The sequence below is a fragment of the Heterodontus francisci genome, chromosome 35, assembly GCF_036365525.1.
Source record: "Heterodontus francisci isolate sHetFra1 chromosome 35, sHetFra1.hap1, whole genome shotgun sequence".
In the NCBI taxonomy this organism is placed as follows: domain Eukaryota; kingdom Metazoa; phylum Chordata; class Chondrichthyes; order Heterodontiformes; family Heterodontidae; genus Heterodontus; species Heterodontus francisci.
This window is the reverse complement of record NC_090405.1, coordinates 27216536-27233190: the sequence shown is the minus strand read 5'-3', so window position 1 is coordinate 27233190 and position 16655 is coordinate 27216536. Positions and strand designations below refer to the sequence as shown.

At 46.8% G+C, this 16655-nt stretch overlaps 1 long non-coding RNA gene and 1 other non-coding gene across 2 annotated transcripts in view; one reads left to right on the top strand and one right to left on the bottom strand.

Moving 5' to 3' along the window:
• Positions 1-16655, top strand: part of LOC137350462 (uncharacterized) — a 44587-nt gene that overhangs the window by 12669 nt on the left and 15263 nt on the right. The window contains exon 2 of the long non-coding RNA XR_010969431.1: positions 6121-6261. This is a non-coding gene — a long non-coding RNA (uncharacterized lncRNA). The remainder of the gene's footprint in view (positions 1-6120; positions 6262-16655) is intronic.
• trnap-ugg (transfer RNA proline (anticodon UGG)) lies at positions 6961-7049 on the bottom strand. The gene is given in 2 exon segments: positions 6961-6996; positions 7014-7049. It is a non-coding gene; the product is annotated as a tRNA-Pro (tRNA).

Genomic DNA, 16655 nt, shown 5'->3' with positions numbered 1-16655 from the left:
AGAACACAAAGGTCCGAGTGTATCAAGCCTGTGTCCTCAGTATCTTGCTCTACAGCAGCGAGGCCTGGACAACATACGTCAGCCAAGAGCGACGCCTCAATTCATTCCATTTTCGCTGCTTCCGGAGAATCCTTGGCATCAGGTGGCAGGACCGTATCTCGAACACAGATGTCCTCGAGGTGACCAACATCCCCAGCTTATAGACCCTACTGAGCCAGCGGCGCCTGAGATGGCTTGGCCATGTGAGCCGCATGGAAGATGGCAGGATCCCCAAGGACACATTGTACAGTGAACTCGCCACTGGTATCAGACCCACCGGCCATCCATGTCTCCACTTTAAAGACGTCTGCAAATGCGACATGAAGTTCTGTGACATTGATCACAAGTCATGGGAGTCAGTTGCCAGTGATCGCCAGAGCTGGCGGGCAGCCATAAAGGCGGGGCTATAGTGCGGCGAGTCGAAGAGACTTAGCAGTTGGCAGGAAAAAAGACAGAAGCGCAAGGGGAGAGCCAACTGCGTAACAGCCCTGACAACCAATTTTATCTGCAGCACCTGTGGAAGAGTCTGTCACTCTCGAATTGGTCTTTATAGCCACTCCAGGCACAGCTCCACAAACCACTGACCAGCTCCAGGCGCTTACCCATTGTCTCTCGAGACAAGGAGGCCAAAGAAGAAGGTGTGGCTTTTCACTGAGGGCATGTGTCGACTGGGGAAATAACTAACTGTAGAACCTTGGGCACTGTTTACACAGCCCGTTTAGAAAATCAAATCCACTGCACATCCTTGCTGCAAGTGAAATGTCAAATTTGGGGATTCCAGTTTTATTCCCGAATGCAGCACAGATTTATTCCAGTCAGTTCTGAACAGCCAATCCCAGCTCCCGTTTCCAGGTCACTGCTCTCTCTGTGTGAGGCGGTGGGTGGCTCTTAGAAGAGCCTTTGTTGTGTGTTTGCTGGAAAGGGTCGAGTTGTTCAGCCGCCAAATCCGTGGAGTGCGGCCCTGCCGTTTCAGAACGTACACCACATCCATGGCAGTGACCGTCTTGCGCTTGCCGTGCTCAGTGTAGGTGACCGCATCCCTGATCACATTCTCCAGGAAAACCTTCAACACCCCGCGAGTCTCCTCATAGATCAAATCCGAGAACCGCTTGACCCCGCCATGGCGAGCCAGGCGGCGGATTGCTGGTTTAGTGATGCCCTGGATATTATCACGAAGCACTTTACGGTGCCGCTTTGCTCCGCCTTTTTAGTACCTCCCTCTCTCAATTTGTACCCTCTCCATTGACTCTACTCTCTTCACTTCTACTGATATTTTGTCCAATTCCACTTCCTTACTGATCACTGATACAAAGTACTCATTAAGTAGATTAACATTGCCCTGCACTTCCAAGCATATATTACCCTCTTTGTCCCTAATAGGCCGCACTCTACCTCTTACTACCCACTTATCATTTACATGCTGCTCAAAGATTTTTGGGTTCCTTTTCATGTTGACTGCCAGTCTATTCTCATAGAAATAGAGAATAAGCTAAATATAGAAGATATAAATATTTCGCATCCTTGATGAGGTGGAACTTTTTTATGTTGTGGGTAGTAATGTCTTGGCCCATGAGTGTGGTGGAAGCAGAGACAATCAATGATTTGAAAAGGAAATTGGATGGATACTTGAAGGAAAGAAACTTGCAGGAGGAAAGGGATCGAGCTGGTGAGTGGAACTGACTCTACTGCTACGGGGAGAGCCAGCATGGACATGATGGGCCAAACAACCACCTTCTATGCTGGAAATAACTCTGTGTTGTTTCTCAAATTCAATCCACTGGTGCTTGGTAAATAATTTCAAAGTAAATTGTGCAACTGGAAAATCAGAACCAAGGCAAGGGACGCATAAGGAAGCAGAAATGCTGAAACCCAGGATTGAACCTGGGTTCCCATGGATCAGATACTCCTCCACTAGGGATCCACTAGGGATCATCCAAGTTACTTTTAAATCCTCCCACGGGTCCACATGTCAGACTGAGTTCCATGTTGTAGACTCAAGCAAAGGAAATCTGCTCAGTTCCAAAACTATCAGCAAATTGAAGCTGATTACGATCGACATCATCAGAGGTCAGAACGACCTGGTGAAAGAAGACACCCTGAAGAAGGATCCACAATATATTCAAAGACATCAGCAAAGTAAAAAAGAAGAAAATCGATGATAAAAACAGAAAGTGCTGGAAAAACAGAGCGGATCTGGCAGCATCTGTGGAGAGAGAAACAGAGTTAACATTTCAGGTCAGTGACCCTTCTTCAGAACTGGCAGATATAAGAAATGTAAAAGATTTTAAGCAAGTAAAGTGGGGGTGGGGCAAGAGATAACAAAGGAGAAGGTATTGAGAGGACAAGGTCACGGAATAGCTTAACAGAAGGAGAGGGCGGGGGAAGTGGGGGATGGAGAGGGTGGGGGGACATAGCGGGGGAAGTGAGGGGAGAGGGCGGGGAGAGGGGTGAGAAGCGAGTAGAGAGCGTGGGGGAAGCGGGGAGAGAGTGTGGGGGAAGCAAGTAGAGAGCGTGGGGGAAGTGGGGAGGGAGCGGCCGAAGACCTTGGTGGCGGTGGGTGTGCTCTCCTCCTCCTCCCCGCTCTCTCCGGACATTCTCCCCCGCCTGATCTCTCCGGCCATTCCCTGCTGCCATGTAAACACATGGCCTTTGTTTTGCTTTACATTGCCTTTGTGTGATTATTTGAGCAGCGCCATCTTTAGTCCTGGCAGCTGCCAGAACGTCGCTGACTGGGACGTTTTATTTGAACAGGCTGCTTTTGCACATGTGCTGATGCAGCGCCACCTAGTGGTGGCGTTGTCAGCAAATGCAGCCTTTCATTTCCTGGTATGTTCGTGCGTGTTTTCTTTTGTACCCGTCAGTGCCTGGGAGGAGAGAGTCAGCTTCACTTCGTAACCGTGAATTTCGGGTGTGAGAATGTGGGTTTTTACTCTGTATGTTTCAATTTTTGGTCTGTGACTGTTTGTTTCTGCTATTGCGATGTGAGTTTCACCACCTATCTTTCAACAACTTGTATGTGAGCATCAGCTTTTGTCCAGATCTATCAGTTTCTGATATAGAGTCATAGAGTTATACAGCACAGAAACAGGCCCTTCGGCCCATCGTGTCTGTGCCGGCCATCAAGCACCTAACTATTCCATTTCCCATTTTCCAGTACTTGGCCTGTAGCCTTGTATGCTATGGCATTTCAATTGCTCATCTAAATACTTCTGAAATGTTGTGAGGGTTCCTGCCTCTACCACCCCTTCAGGCAGTGCGTTCCAGATTCCAACCACCCTCTGGGTAAAATTTTTTCCTCAAATCCCCTCTAAACCTCCTGCCCCTTACCTTAAATCTACGCCCCCTCGTTATTAACCCCTCTGCTAATGGAAATACTTTCTTCCTATCTAAACTATCAATGCCCTTCATAATTCTGTATAGCTCTCCCCTCAGCCTTCTCTGCTCTAAGGAAAACAACCCTCGCCTTTTCAGTCTCTCTTCATGGCTGAAATTCCCCAGTCCAGGCAACATCCTGGTGAATCTCCTCTGCACCCTCTCCAGGGCAATCACATCCTTCCTATCATGTGGTGCCCAGAACAGTACACAGTACTCCATCTGTGGCCTAACTAGCATTTTATACAGCTCCATCATAACGCCCTGCTCTTATATTCTATGCCTCAGATGATCTATATCGTCTTGTAATCTAATATTTACGACACCACCAATTTTCGTGTCATGTGTGAGAAAGGGTTTGATTCTATCCCTATCAGTTTCTGTTACATGCATGTGTTTTTAATCTGCACCTCCTCTAGGTGAGTGTGTTTTATTCTCTGTAATGGTCAGTCTCTTGTAGGTGAGTCTGTGTTTTGCTTTTTATCTCTCAGTCTTCCAAGTATGAGCCTGGTTTTGTACCTAATTTTCTTTGTACCTTGCAGTATGGATATTGAAGAGAGGTTTTTACACATTAACTGCCAAATCCTGCGAAATGATTTTTGGGTTTCACACAGTATCTGTCAGTTTCTTGTCTAGGCCTGTTGTTTTAATCTGTCCCTGGCATTTGCTGGTTTGTTAGTGTGGGGTTTACACTGTACCTGTCAGTTTCTCAGATGTGAGTGTTGGTTTCACTTTGTATAGAATCATAGATCACAGAATACTTACAGCACAAAAGGAGGTTTCAGCTCATCGTGCTTGTGCTGCCTCTCTGCACAAGCAACTCAGCTCATGCCACATCCTCATGTATTCCATGAAAACCTGATTTTTTTTTTCTCTTCAGATAATTATCATATATCCTTTTGAAAGCTATGGTTGAACCTTCCTCCGTCACACTCTCAGGCAGTACATATCAGATCTTAACCACTCGCTGCGTAAAAAAAGGTTTTTCCTCATGTTGCCTTTGGTTCTTTTCCCATTCACCTTAAATCGGTGTCCTCTGCTTACTCAGCCATGCGTAATATTTCCCATTGCTTTCTCAGTACTGATGGATTGTGAGGTGGGAGACAGCCAGAAGTCCCACTGAGCTGCACTGACTCCCAGCTGAAAAAGAAATGAGATAAAGTTCAATCTTTCACAGCGAGATGCTGCAGAGAGTTAAGATTCCCGAATGAAAGTGAGACTTTCTCATACTGTTGTTGAATTTCATTTCAAACACTCCTTGTCATCTCTGCTACTGAAGCCGAAAAATAGGGAAAATCTAAATGGCGCTCAAACTCACAACCCTGAGATTAAACGTCCCATGATTGACAGACTGAACTGTCACTTCTACTCTACCTCTGTTTGGATGGATGCAACTGTATGCTCCAATGCAAGGGCAGCTTTCAAATCCTCCCATGGGTCCACATGTCAGACTGAGTTCCATGTTGTAGACTCAAGCAAAGGAAATCTGCTCACTTCCAAAATTATCAGCAAATTGAAGCTGATTACGATCAACATCATCAGAGGTCAGAACTACCTGGTGAAAGAAGACACCCTGAAGAAGGAGCCACAATTATTCAAAGGCATTGACAAAGTGAAAAACAAGAAAATCGATGAGTCAATCCAAGCCAAACAGAAACAATTGAAGAATTCCATTCCAGACCAGAACACAATTTTGTTGCTTTTGGAGCCAGGTCTCAGTTAATGCTAGAACATGGCTACCTGCCTGACCCTAACCCGACGGGTCCCGATGACATGTGTCGGGTTTGGGTCGCTCCTCCGGGTTCAGCATTTGGGTTCAGCATTCGGGCTCAGGTCAGGGCGGGCTGGGTCAGACACACTCGAATACTCTAAATACCTTGTGTTATAATTGTGTTAGTGAAACACTGGAAACCGCAGATCTTTTGAAGTGTACTGCCTACTCTGCTTGGTATTTCAACTTGCTGTGTACTAATCAATAAACAGTTTTTGTGTACATTGTAGCAGAACTCAGCCCCAGGCACATAATTATCCGGTTAGCTCTTTCTTGCCCTTTCCTGATTCTAGGGGTGTTGAAGGTCTTTGCCATTTTAATCTTAATGAAATATTTACAATGTAATCAGTTGCTGCACTGTTGTGTAATATGATGTTTTTAATGAGTTCTATTTTTCATTGACACAAATTTAACCTTTTTGTGTTTTGGTTTCTCTCTTGGTTTTCCTTCGTACTTTGTATTCTTGGTGACAAAAGCAGTTGAACAGCTACAATCTGCATTAATAGCAACTTCACCCTTTTCTTTAATTGCACAGTTTGCAAATGAATTGACTGCATCCCGTTAGGGGTTGGCAAGACTTCTTGTGCCTGCCTCAAAACATATTGTATTGAATAAAGATTGTAAAGTAAAGGAGGCTTGTAATGCAAATTAAGAGATTGAAAGGGGAAAGACAATGAATTATGCTCTAAATTTGGAATATATTTAATTAATTAAGTGTCAGACTTGATAAATCGCTGCTTTTAGTTTAATGTGGCCTCAGTGTTTATGGATAATTAATGAAATTAAGAGGCATTTTTTATATACAAAGCTGGGCATTAGTATTTAATAGTTGATATATAATTTTGAATATATTTTAATTTCTTTATTCATTTGACACGGCTAAATACGAAGCAGTCTTAAATAAGTTAATTTTTTTTTTTGTAAAATCTGATTACCAGATTAAAATATTAAATCACGGGAGACATTTCAAAGATTACTGAACCAGTAATCCAGAGGCCGAGACTCAAGATCCAGTGACAGCCAGGACGTTAAGGCGGGAAACACTCTGCACTAGTCTGCAGTGAGCGATTCCATCGAAGGTAGAGCACAATCTCTTTAATATAAGAATGTATATTTTATAATAATTAATCACTCAAGACCTTCCTGGTCTCTGCATCTCAGCTGCTCTCTTGATAAACTTGCAGCAAGTATTTCAACCTGTAAAGCAGGAGTCTAGGGAATGTATAATGATATTTTCTAGCCTTCGGGCAATATTTTAATCAATACAGTGTGGGACAACCTGTCTGGGCACAACTCCATGACTTTCTCTTTAACTAGTGACCTAACAATCACTAACTTCTATGATAACAATCTTCAGCTCATCACCTCCGGTACGTAGCTCTAATCTTAATGTACATTTAAACAACCTTTCAAGTCCAGTTACAGTTTTTGTTGCTTACCTGCACAAGCTTAAAAAGTGAAAAACGGAAGCAAGTTTAACTGAACATTCTGGTGGTCAGTTCGGGCACGGGAAAAAATGAAAGGACTCGGACCAGGTCGGATGTGGTGCTGTCAGGCTTGGGTCGGGTTACATTTGCTGACCCGAGCAGGCCTTTAGTTACTGTTGCAACCTTATATTCCCACTTGACAATCTGTATATTTTGTTCATTTCAATTTTGTCGACAAGCTCTTTGAATCCAGTTCCCCGGTCCTCAAGCAGGCTCAGTTTGGAAATCGATTCCGCTTTCTGGAAGGCTGAAACCAATCGATGACCTGAAACTAAAAATAGCAACAGAGAAGGGCTCGTCTGGGATTTGAACCCAGGACCTCTCACATATTAATCACTTACATACCCAAAGCGAGAATCATACCCCTAGACCAACGAGCCACTATTGGTGAATTTTTTATTTGCTCCTGTGGAATTTCACTGGCGCCCACAGCCGATCATCCATTTTTTTCTGATCAAAGCAACATCCTGCAAAGCTGAAATAAAAACAGAAAGTGCTGGAAATACTCAGCACCTCGGGCAGCATCTGTGGAGAGAGAATCAGAATTAACATTTCAGGGTTTTCACCTTTTGTTTGAACCATCTTTTCAGACTGCTTCTGTCCATCCAATCTCACTTTTTATTCTATCCACATTCTGAAGGTGGTGCAGTGGTGAGCACTGCAATCTCACAACTCCAATGACCCAGGTTTAGTTCTGAGTACTGCTTGTGTGGAATTTGCAAGTGGTACTTTATCAAATAAACAACACCCACTGCATTCCCTTCATCAACTTTCTCAGATAGTTTATCAAAAAATGCAGTTAGATTTGTCAAGCATGAACTCCCATTAATAAATCCATGCCCACTCACCTCCGTTCACTCAAACCTCTCCAAATTTGATTAGATTAGAGATACAGCACTGAAACAGGCCCTTCGACCCACCGAGTCTGTGCCGAACATCAACCACCCATTTACACTAATCCCATATTCCGACCAAACATCCCCACCTGTCCCTATATTTCCCGACCACCTACCTATACTAGTGACAATTTATAATGGCCAATTTACCTATCAACCTGCAAGTCTTTTGGCTTGTGGGAGGAAACCCACATAGACACAGGGAGAACTTGCAAACTCCACACAAGCAGTACCCGGAATCGAACCTGGGTCCCTGGAGCTGTGAGGCTACAGTGCTAACCACTGCGCCACTGTGCCACCCAAATGACTTCAATTTTCTTCCTGACCTGTTGGTCTCATGCTGATAGCAAGCTCACCATAGAGCATGTATTTGGCAATGTGACCGTCATTCATTTGGCCCAGTCAACAGAGTCACCGCTGACTCAAGAGGGCAAACATGCTGCGGATCACTGCACGCTGGTATACTTCCGCATTCGGCACTCTGTCCTGCCAGGAGATGTCCAATATCCATCTGAGACAGCGGAGGTGGAAGCTGTTCAGCTGCTTTTCTTGGCTTATATAAGTTGTTGATGCTTCTCTACTACAAAGGAGGGTGCTGAGATCACAAGCCTGTTACACGTGGAGCTTTGTATCGTTCAGTTTGCTGTCGGTTCACACTCATCTTCTCAACTTTGACATGACAGCTGCAGCATTGACAATCCTGGTGCTGATTTCAGTATCAAGGGACAGATTGCTGGTGATTGTTGATCCAAGGTATGTGAAGCTGTTGACAACCTCCAAAGTGAGGTTGTCGATGTTGATGGAAGGTGGAGTCTCTACGTCCTGGCCCATAACTTTGATCTTCCTGAGGCTGATCGTCAGTCCAAATTCCTTGCAGGCCAGGGAGAACCGATCTACAAGCTGCTGTCAGTGAACTTCATTATGGGATGTCAGCGCAGCATCATCAGCAAACAGCAACTCACAGACTAGGAATTTACCCACTTTGGTCTTGGCGCACAGTCTTGCCAAGTTGAACAGCTTGTCGTCAGCTCTGATGTGCAGGTGAACACCCCCATCTGAGTCACTGAAAGCGTACAATAGCAGCATGGAGAAGAATACACCAATTATAAAGGATGTGATAACGAGACAGTTAGAAAATAATGATATGATTGGGCAGAGTCAACATAGATTTATGAAAAGGAAAACAGGTTTGAAAAACCTGTTGAGATTTTTGAGGTTGTTACATATAGAACAGATAAAGGAGAACCAGTGGATGTGTGGTATTTGCATTTTCCTTTGGTAAGATCCCACACAGGAGGTGAGTAAACAATATTAGAGCACATAGGATTGGGGATAATATACTGATATGGATTGAGAATTGGTTAACAGACCGAAAACAGAGAGCAGGAATAACGGGTCCTCCTCAGGATGGCAGGCTGTTACTATTGGGGTACTGCAAGGATCAGTGTTGGAGCCACAGCTGTTAACAACCTATATAAATGATTTGGATGTGGGGATTAAATGTAATATTTCCAAGTTTGCAGATGACACAAAGCTCGGTGAAGTGTGAGTTGTGAGGAGGATGCAGAGAGGCTTCCAGGGGACCTGGAGAGGCTAAGTGAATGGGCAAGAACATGGAATATAATGTGAGTAAGTGTGAAGTTATCCACTTTGGTAGAATAAACAGAAAGACAGAGTATTTCTTAAATGGTGAGAGGCTGGGAAGTGTTGATGTCCAAAGGGACCTGGGTGTCCTTGTTCCTGAGACACTAAAAGCTCTTGTGCAGGTGCAGCAATCAATTAGGAAGGCAAATGGTATGTTGGCCTTCACACGAGGGGTCATGAGTACAGGAGTAAAGATGTCTTGCTGCAATTGTATAGAGCCTTGGTGAATCCGCACTGGAGTATTGTGTACAGTTTAGTCTCCTCATCTAAGGACGGATATACTTGCCATAGAGGGAGTGAAACAGAGGGTCACCAGACTAATCCCTGGGATGGTGGGATTGTCTGATGAGGAAACTGGGCCTGTATTCCTTAAAGTTTCGAAGAATGAGAGGTGATCTCATTGAAACTGACAAAATTCTTACAGGGCGTGATAGTGTGGGTGTCGACAGGATGTTTGCCCTGGTTGGTGAGTCTAAAACCAGGGGACATAGTCTCAGAATAAGGAGTAGGCCATTTAAAACTGAGAAAAGGTTGAATTTCTTCACTCAGATGGTGGTGAATCATTGGAATTCTGTACCCCAGAGGGCTGTGGCAGCTCAATCATTGAGCATGTTCAAGACAGAAATTGATAGAAATCTTGATACTCATGATATCAAGGGATATGGGGATAGCAGGGGAAAGGGGCATAGAGGTAGATAATCAGCCATGATCAAATTGAATGGTCGAGCAGGCTCGACGGGCTAAATGGCCTAGTCCTATGTTCCTCTGTTCCTAAGAGAGTTGGCGCCAGCGCGCAGCCCTGCTTTACCCCACTGCTGATCTTGAAAGTGTCTGATGTTGCTCCATTGTAACTGATGGAACTGTGCATGTTCTTGTGGAAAGAAGAAGAGACCATCTCTGCTGACAAGATCAAAGGCCCTGGTGATGTTTCTTCAAACATATGTGGCTCTGTGGTGCAATGGATAGCGTGTTGGACCTGATAAATAATGATAGAGAAAATGTTCAAAGGTGTGGGTTCGAGTCTCATCAAAGTCTAATTTTGGACCAGAGACACAGGAGCACGACGGAACAGAGAGATAAGAAGTGCGTCAAAAGCACAGACTTGGAGACAGAGCAAGGCAGGAGTGACATCACAATGGAGAGTGAGAGCAGGGAAACAGAGAGCCGCTGGGGTGAGTTTGCAGGATTTGGTTCTTGCTTCGGTGCAGTGGAAGGAGCTGTTTGGTGAGGACCTGGTAAGCTGTGACATCACAGGCAAGCAGGTAGTTCATTGATTTGGAAGAAGCTGCATGTTTGATGACTATCTGGTAAGTGATTAAGGTCCATTTTAGTCCTAACGTTTAAAATAGTAAACAAACTAGTGGTAAGCTTAATAAAATATACAATAAAATAAATAATTGAATAAAATAATTAAGTAGTTAATTAGAACACTTTAAGGATGACAGGACAGGTGATGTGTCACAGCTGCAGCATGTGGGAGCTCCTGGATGCCAGTGTGATCCAGGGCAAACACATCTGTAGTAAGTGTTTGCGGCTCAAAGAGTGAGAAAAAAGGAATGTAGTGGTGGTAGGAGACAGTATAGTAAGGTGGATTGACTCTGTTCTCTGCAGCAAAGAGCAAGAGTCCAGACGGCTGTGTTGCCTGCCGGTGTTCGGATTAAGGACATCTGCTCAGGGCTGGAGTGAAACATACAATGGGAGGGGGAGGATCCAGTTGTCGTGGTACATGTCGGTACCAACGACATAGGCAGGACAAGGATAGAGGTTCTGCATCGTCAGAATGAGGAACTAGGCAGCAAATTAAGAAGCAGAACCTCAAAGGTAATCATCTCTGGATTATTACCTGAGCCACGTGCAAATTGGCATAGGACAAATAAGATTAGAGAAACATATGCACAGCTCAAAGTCTGGTGTGGTAGTAGTGGGTTCTGGTTCGTGGGGCATTGGCACCAGTACTGGGGAAAGAGGTGGCTGTACCGTTGGGACAGTCTGCACCTGAACCATGCTGGGGCCGGTGTTCTAGCGAGCCACATAACTAGGGAAGTAGAGACGGTTTTAAACTGAATAGTGGGGGCAAGGGATCAAATTTGGGAAGATATGGTGAATCAAGGAGGAGAGACAAGGCAAGAGAGAAAGGTATAAATAGGGGAAATGATAAAGAGACCGAGACAGGAAGAGACAAAGCATACAAATCAAAGAGTAAATCAACAGATAAGGCTAGAGGTGACAAAAATAATAAAAGGACAAAACTAAATGCTCTGTATCTGAATGCATGGAGCATTCGAAACAAAACAAATGAACTGAGAGCACAAATAGCATAAATAAGTACGATCTCGATCTGATAGTCATTACAGAGACATGGCTGCAGGGCGACATAGATTGGAATGTGAATATTGGAGGTGACATGGCATTTAGGAAGGACAGGAAGCTTGGAAAAGGTGATGGGGTAGCTCTGTTAATTAATGATGGTATTAGCACAATAGAGAGGGATGACCTAAGTTTAGGAGATCAGGATGTAGAAGCAGTTTGGGTAGAGATGAGAAATCATGAAGGCAAGAAGTCACTTGTGGGAGCAGTGTATAGGCCACCTAACATTAACCACACTGTAGGATGGGGTATAAAGGAAGAAATAATGGCAGCTTGTCAGAAAGGTACAGCGATAATTATGGGGGGTTTTAATCTACATATAGACTGGAAAATTCAGATGGGCAGAGGTTGCCTAGATGAGGAATACATAGAATGTTTTTGGGATAACTTCTTGGAACAATACATTCTGGAGCCAACCAGAGAGCAGGCTATACTAGACCTGGCATTGTGCAACGAGATAGGATTAATTAATGACCTCATAGTTCAGGTGCCCCTAGGTAGTAGCAATCATAATATGATTGAATTTTACATTCAGTTTGAGGGAGAGAAGAGTGGGTCCCAGACTAGTATTTTAAACATAAATAAGGGCCTTTTGGCTAAGATCAAGTGTAGTATCTGTTCTTATCGGTGCTTATTTGGAAGAGAAGAAAGCATGATCATTGGCTTTTGATCCTGGGTAGGCTTTGAGTAAAATGGCTATAACCAATCTTCGCGCTTCAGGCCAGGGAGTGCGGAACACCGTTCGGGTGGTGGTGAAGGACAAGGAAGGAGATGCACTGGTCGATCGCACCTTCTTCATCAAGAAAATCCTCATCAATTGCTGTGGATTTCGAGCTTCGGACATCTTCTGCCTGCAGGATTTCCCCAACAGTGGGTATTTCGACATGATGTTCAAGAATGTGGCAGGATGCATCAAGTTCCTGAAGGCGTTCAAGGAGAAAGGGGACCAGGCGCCGTTGTCGATCCTCACAGTGAAGGCACTCTTCACAACGTGACCAGGTGGTGACGATTCACCTCTACAACCCCCATGTTCCGGTGGTGGATGTACTCACCTTTCTCGCCAAGTACGTCGAGGTGGCCGGCAGCAGCACTGATGTCAAGAACCCCTTTGAGATTTGGACCAGCAAGCGGCAGGTCAAGGTGACCTTGAAGGTCGATGCCAGTGGAACCATTATCCACCCTCCCTCCAGCTTCGCTATCGGGGGAAGTCGAGGCTTCTTGGTCTATGCTGGGCAGCCCAGATTTTGCTGCACCTGTGGCAAATCTGGTCACGCGGCAGCTAGCTGCAGCATGGTTGTTTGCAAGAACTGCAAGGAGGAAGGCCATCAGACCAAGGACTGTAAGCAGACTAAGTGTTGCAACTTGTGCGGTGCGGCAGGCCATCTCTACAAAACCTGCCCCAAACGCTGCCTCAGTTATGCTCAGGCAGCAAGGTCCAAGGAAAGGCCGGGAGAAGGTTCGACGAAGGCGTCAGGTGCTGGAAAGAAGACAAGCAACCTTCTCCGCAGTGAGGAACTTCTACCTGAGAAGGAGAACAAAGGGGAGGCAGCTGAAACCAGCGACCCAGCACCTCCCCTGCACCCGGAAACCCCTCCTCCACAGACAGAATCAATGGAGGAGGAGGCAGCAGATGGACAAACCGGTCAGTGGAAAGTGGTACAAAGGAAAAACACAAAGAAAAGACCTCCAAAAGCAGAACAGGTCACCACCCAAACCAGTGGCAAGTGGAGACTACCTTCTGAGACAGACTACAACAGCTCCTCTTCACTGGATGAGGAAGTGCTGGAACGACGGCCCCTTCAAAAGAAGCGGCAGAACTCCAAGGAGCTGGAAGATAACGCCCCCCAGCCCCCGGACACAGGAAGATGTGATGGGCCTGGCGAGCCCCAACCCCAAAGTGCCACACCTAACGAAATGGCCAGCGCATCCCAGCTCCGGGACACTGAGAGCAAAGACACGTCTGGCGCACCTCAGCTCCGGGAAGCAGGGAGCAGTGATGTTTTCGAGGAGGAACAGAGGGGAACAGCAGAGGACAACCCGATCCTTACTGCCTACAAGACCCCCCCGATGTCAACCCAGCGGAACAAACCCTGCATGAAAAACCAGGAGGGGTTTCTGAGCCCAACGAATGTGAAACAGCTTGCGTACACTATGGGTATGCAGGAACATCCCGAAGGACTGGGACTAGCAAGGACAAATGGTATGGGAAGCAACAACCAACTTTTAAAAAATGGGTATAAGGATTGCTTCCATTAATGTGCCTAGCATTAAATCCACTACGCGATATGTTTCAACCTTGGATTACCTTGCCAAGGTCAAAGCCGACCTCCTGTTTCTGCAGGAGTGTGGAATACCACATCTCAGCACCTACAGGCAGTGGTCACGATGGTGGTCCCATGGGCCATCGATCTGGTCGGGGGGTAATGACTGCCATTCCTCCGGCCTGGGTATTCTGCTGCGGGGAGGTAACTTCACCATCTCCGAAGTTAAGGAGGTGGTGGGCGGTCGCCTCCTCGTAGCAGACGTAATGGACAACAACGCTCCGCTCCGGTTGATCAACGTGTACGCCCCGGTACAACGCAGCGAGCGGCTGACCGTCTTCCAGCAGCTCCCACTGCTGCTGGCGACGTCCAGGCCAGTCATCCTAGGCGGTGACTTCAACTGCATCATCAATGCGGCTGGACGATCCAGCAGTGACGACAGCAAACTGGACGCTACGTCCAGATTCCTAATAGAAACAGTTAAAGATGCCAAACTGCACGACGTCTTCAGCAAACCTGCAGACGGAGCGCAGCGCAGATACACATGGTCAAGATCGGACGGGTCTGCCCGTTCCAGGATTGACTTCCTGTTTGTGTCCCGTGCTGTCACGGTCAGATCCACCGATGTCAAGCCGGTGTTCTTCTCCGACCACTGCCTCTTACTGGCCGACTGTCACTTACAGGACGTCCAGCGGGTTGGCAGAGGGAGGTAGAAGCTCAATGCTACACTGCTGACCCCAGAGAACGTTGAGGAACTCAAAAGGGATAACAAAGGTTAGAGGACCGTGAAACCTCTCTTTGAGTCTCCAGTTCAGTGGTGGGAAGCGATCAAGGAGAACATCAAGAGGTTCTTCATCCACAAAGGTGTTCAGAGGGCGAGAGAGAGACAGAGGGAAATGTCCCGACTCCAGAAAAGTATGCAAAATCTGCTCCGGCTGCAATCAATGGGGGTCGAGGTCAAGGAGGACCTCCAAGAGGTGAAGAGCCAGCAGGCCTCGTTCTTTGCCGCGGAGGCCTCCAAGATCATCTTCCGGTCCAGATTTCGCTCCATTGAGCAGGATGAGATGTGCTCGCATTACTTCTTCCAAAAGGTACACACAGAGAGCTCTGTTATCAGCAGCCTGAAGGAAGAGGATGGCTCAGTCACGTCTTCACAGTCCGACATACTAAGGATTAGCAAATACTTTAATGCTGGGCTGTATGACGCGAAGCCCACAGACAGCAGAGCCTCCCAGTCCTTCCTGTCATCTATCACAAAGGTCTTAGATAACAGCAGGAGGGAGAGACTGGACAAGCCACTAACTCTGGACACGCTGACAAAGGCCGTTGAGTCCTTCGAGACGAGTAAAACTCCCGGGAGCGACGGCTTACCGGTTGAGTTGTACTCGGCCCTGTGGAACTGGGTCGGCCCGGACCTGCTGGAAGTATACGAGAGTATGCTCCTGGCCGGCAGCATGTCAGAATCCATGAGGAAAGGCATCATCACCCTCATTTACAAGCGGAAGGGGGAGAGGGCAAAAATCAGAAATTGGCGGCCCATCTCACTGCTTAATGTTGATTACAAGATTCTGTCCAAAGTCATCACCAGTCGAGTCAAGTCTGCTCTGGAGTTGGTGATTCACCCTGATCAGACCTGTACTGTACCCGACAGGAAGATCTCTGATAGTCTCGCACTACCCAGGGATACGATCGCCTATGTATGGACAGGAGGGTGGACACCTGCCTCATCAGCCTGGACCAGGAGAAGGCTTTTGACAGGATATCGCACACCTACATGATGGACGTGCTTTCCAAAATGGGGTTTGGGGAGGGAATCTGCAATTGGATCCAACTGCTCTACACAAACATCAGTAGCGCAGTCTCAATCAACGGGTGGGAATCGGAAAGTTTCCCGATCAAATCTGGAGTCAGACAGGGCTGTCCTCTCTCCCCGGTCTTGTTTGTTTGCTGTATTGCACCCTTTGCTGAGTCTATTAGGAAGGATGCGAGCGTAAGAGGGGTGACAATCCCAGGCAGTGGAGGCACTCAGGTGAAAACCTCCCTGTACATGGATGACGTCGCCGTCTTCTGCTCGGATCCACTGTCCGTGCGCAGACTGATGAGTATCTGCGACCAGTTTGAACTGGCCTCGGGAGCCAAAGTTAACCATGGCAAGAGCAAGGCCATGTTCTTTGGGAACTGGGCTGACCGATCCTTTGTCCCCTTCACCGTCAGGTCAGACTACCTGAAGGTGCTGGGGATATGGTTCGGAAGGGAGGGGCAGCGATCTCTCTCCATTGTGGGTAAGAACCTGGTCATCAGGTGCGAGGCGCTCACATTGTTGCTGTATGTGGTGCAGGTCTGGCCCATACCCCACTCCTGCGCTGTGGCGGTCACCCGAGCCATTTTCCGCTTCATCTGGAGATCTAAAATGGACCGGATCCGGAGGGACACGATGTTCAAATCTCTGGACAACGGTGGGAAAAATGTACCCAACGTGGCCCTCATCCTGATGACCACCTTCGTGTGCAGCTGCATCAAGCTGTGTGTAGATCTCCAGTACGCAAACTCCAAGTGTCACTACGTGCTGAGGTTCTATCTGTCCCCGGTGTTGCAAAGGATGGGCCTGGTCACATTGCCGCGGAACGCTCCATGCAGTTGGACCGTGCCGTACTGCCTATCCTTCGTGGAGCAGTTTCTGCAGGAAAACACCTTTGACCGCCGATCCATCAGGCAGTGGTCTGCACGGAATGTCCCCAAGGCCCTACGGGAAAAGGAGACGGGGGATCCTGTCGGATGGTTCCCTGAGCAGACCGTCAAAGTCATTTGGTGGAAGGCC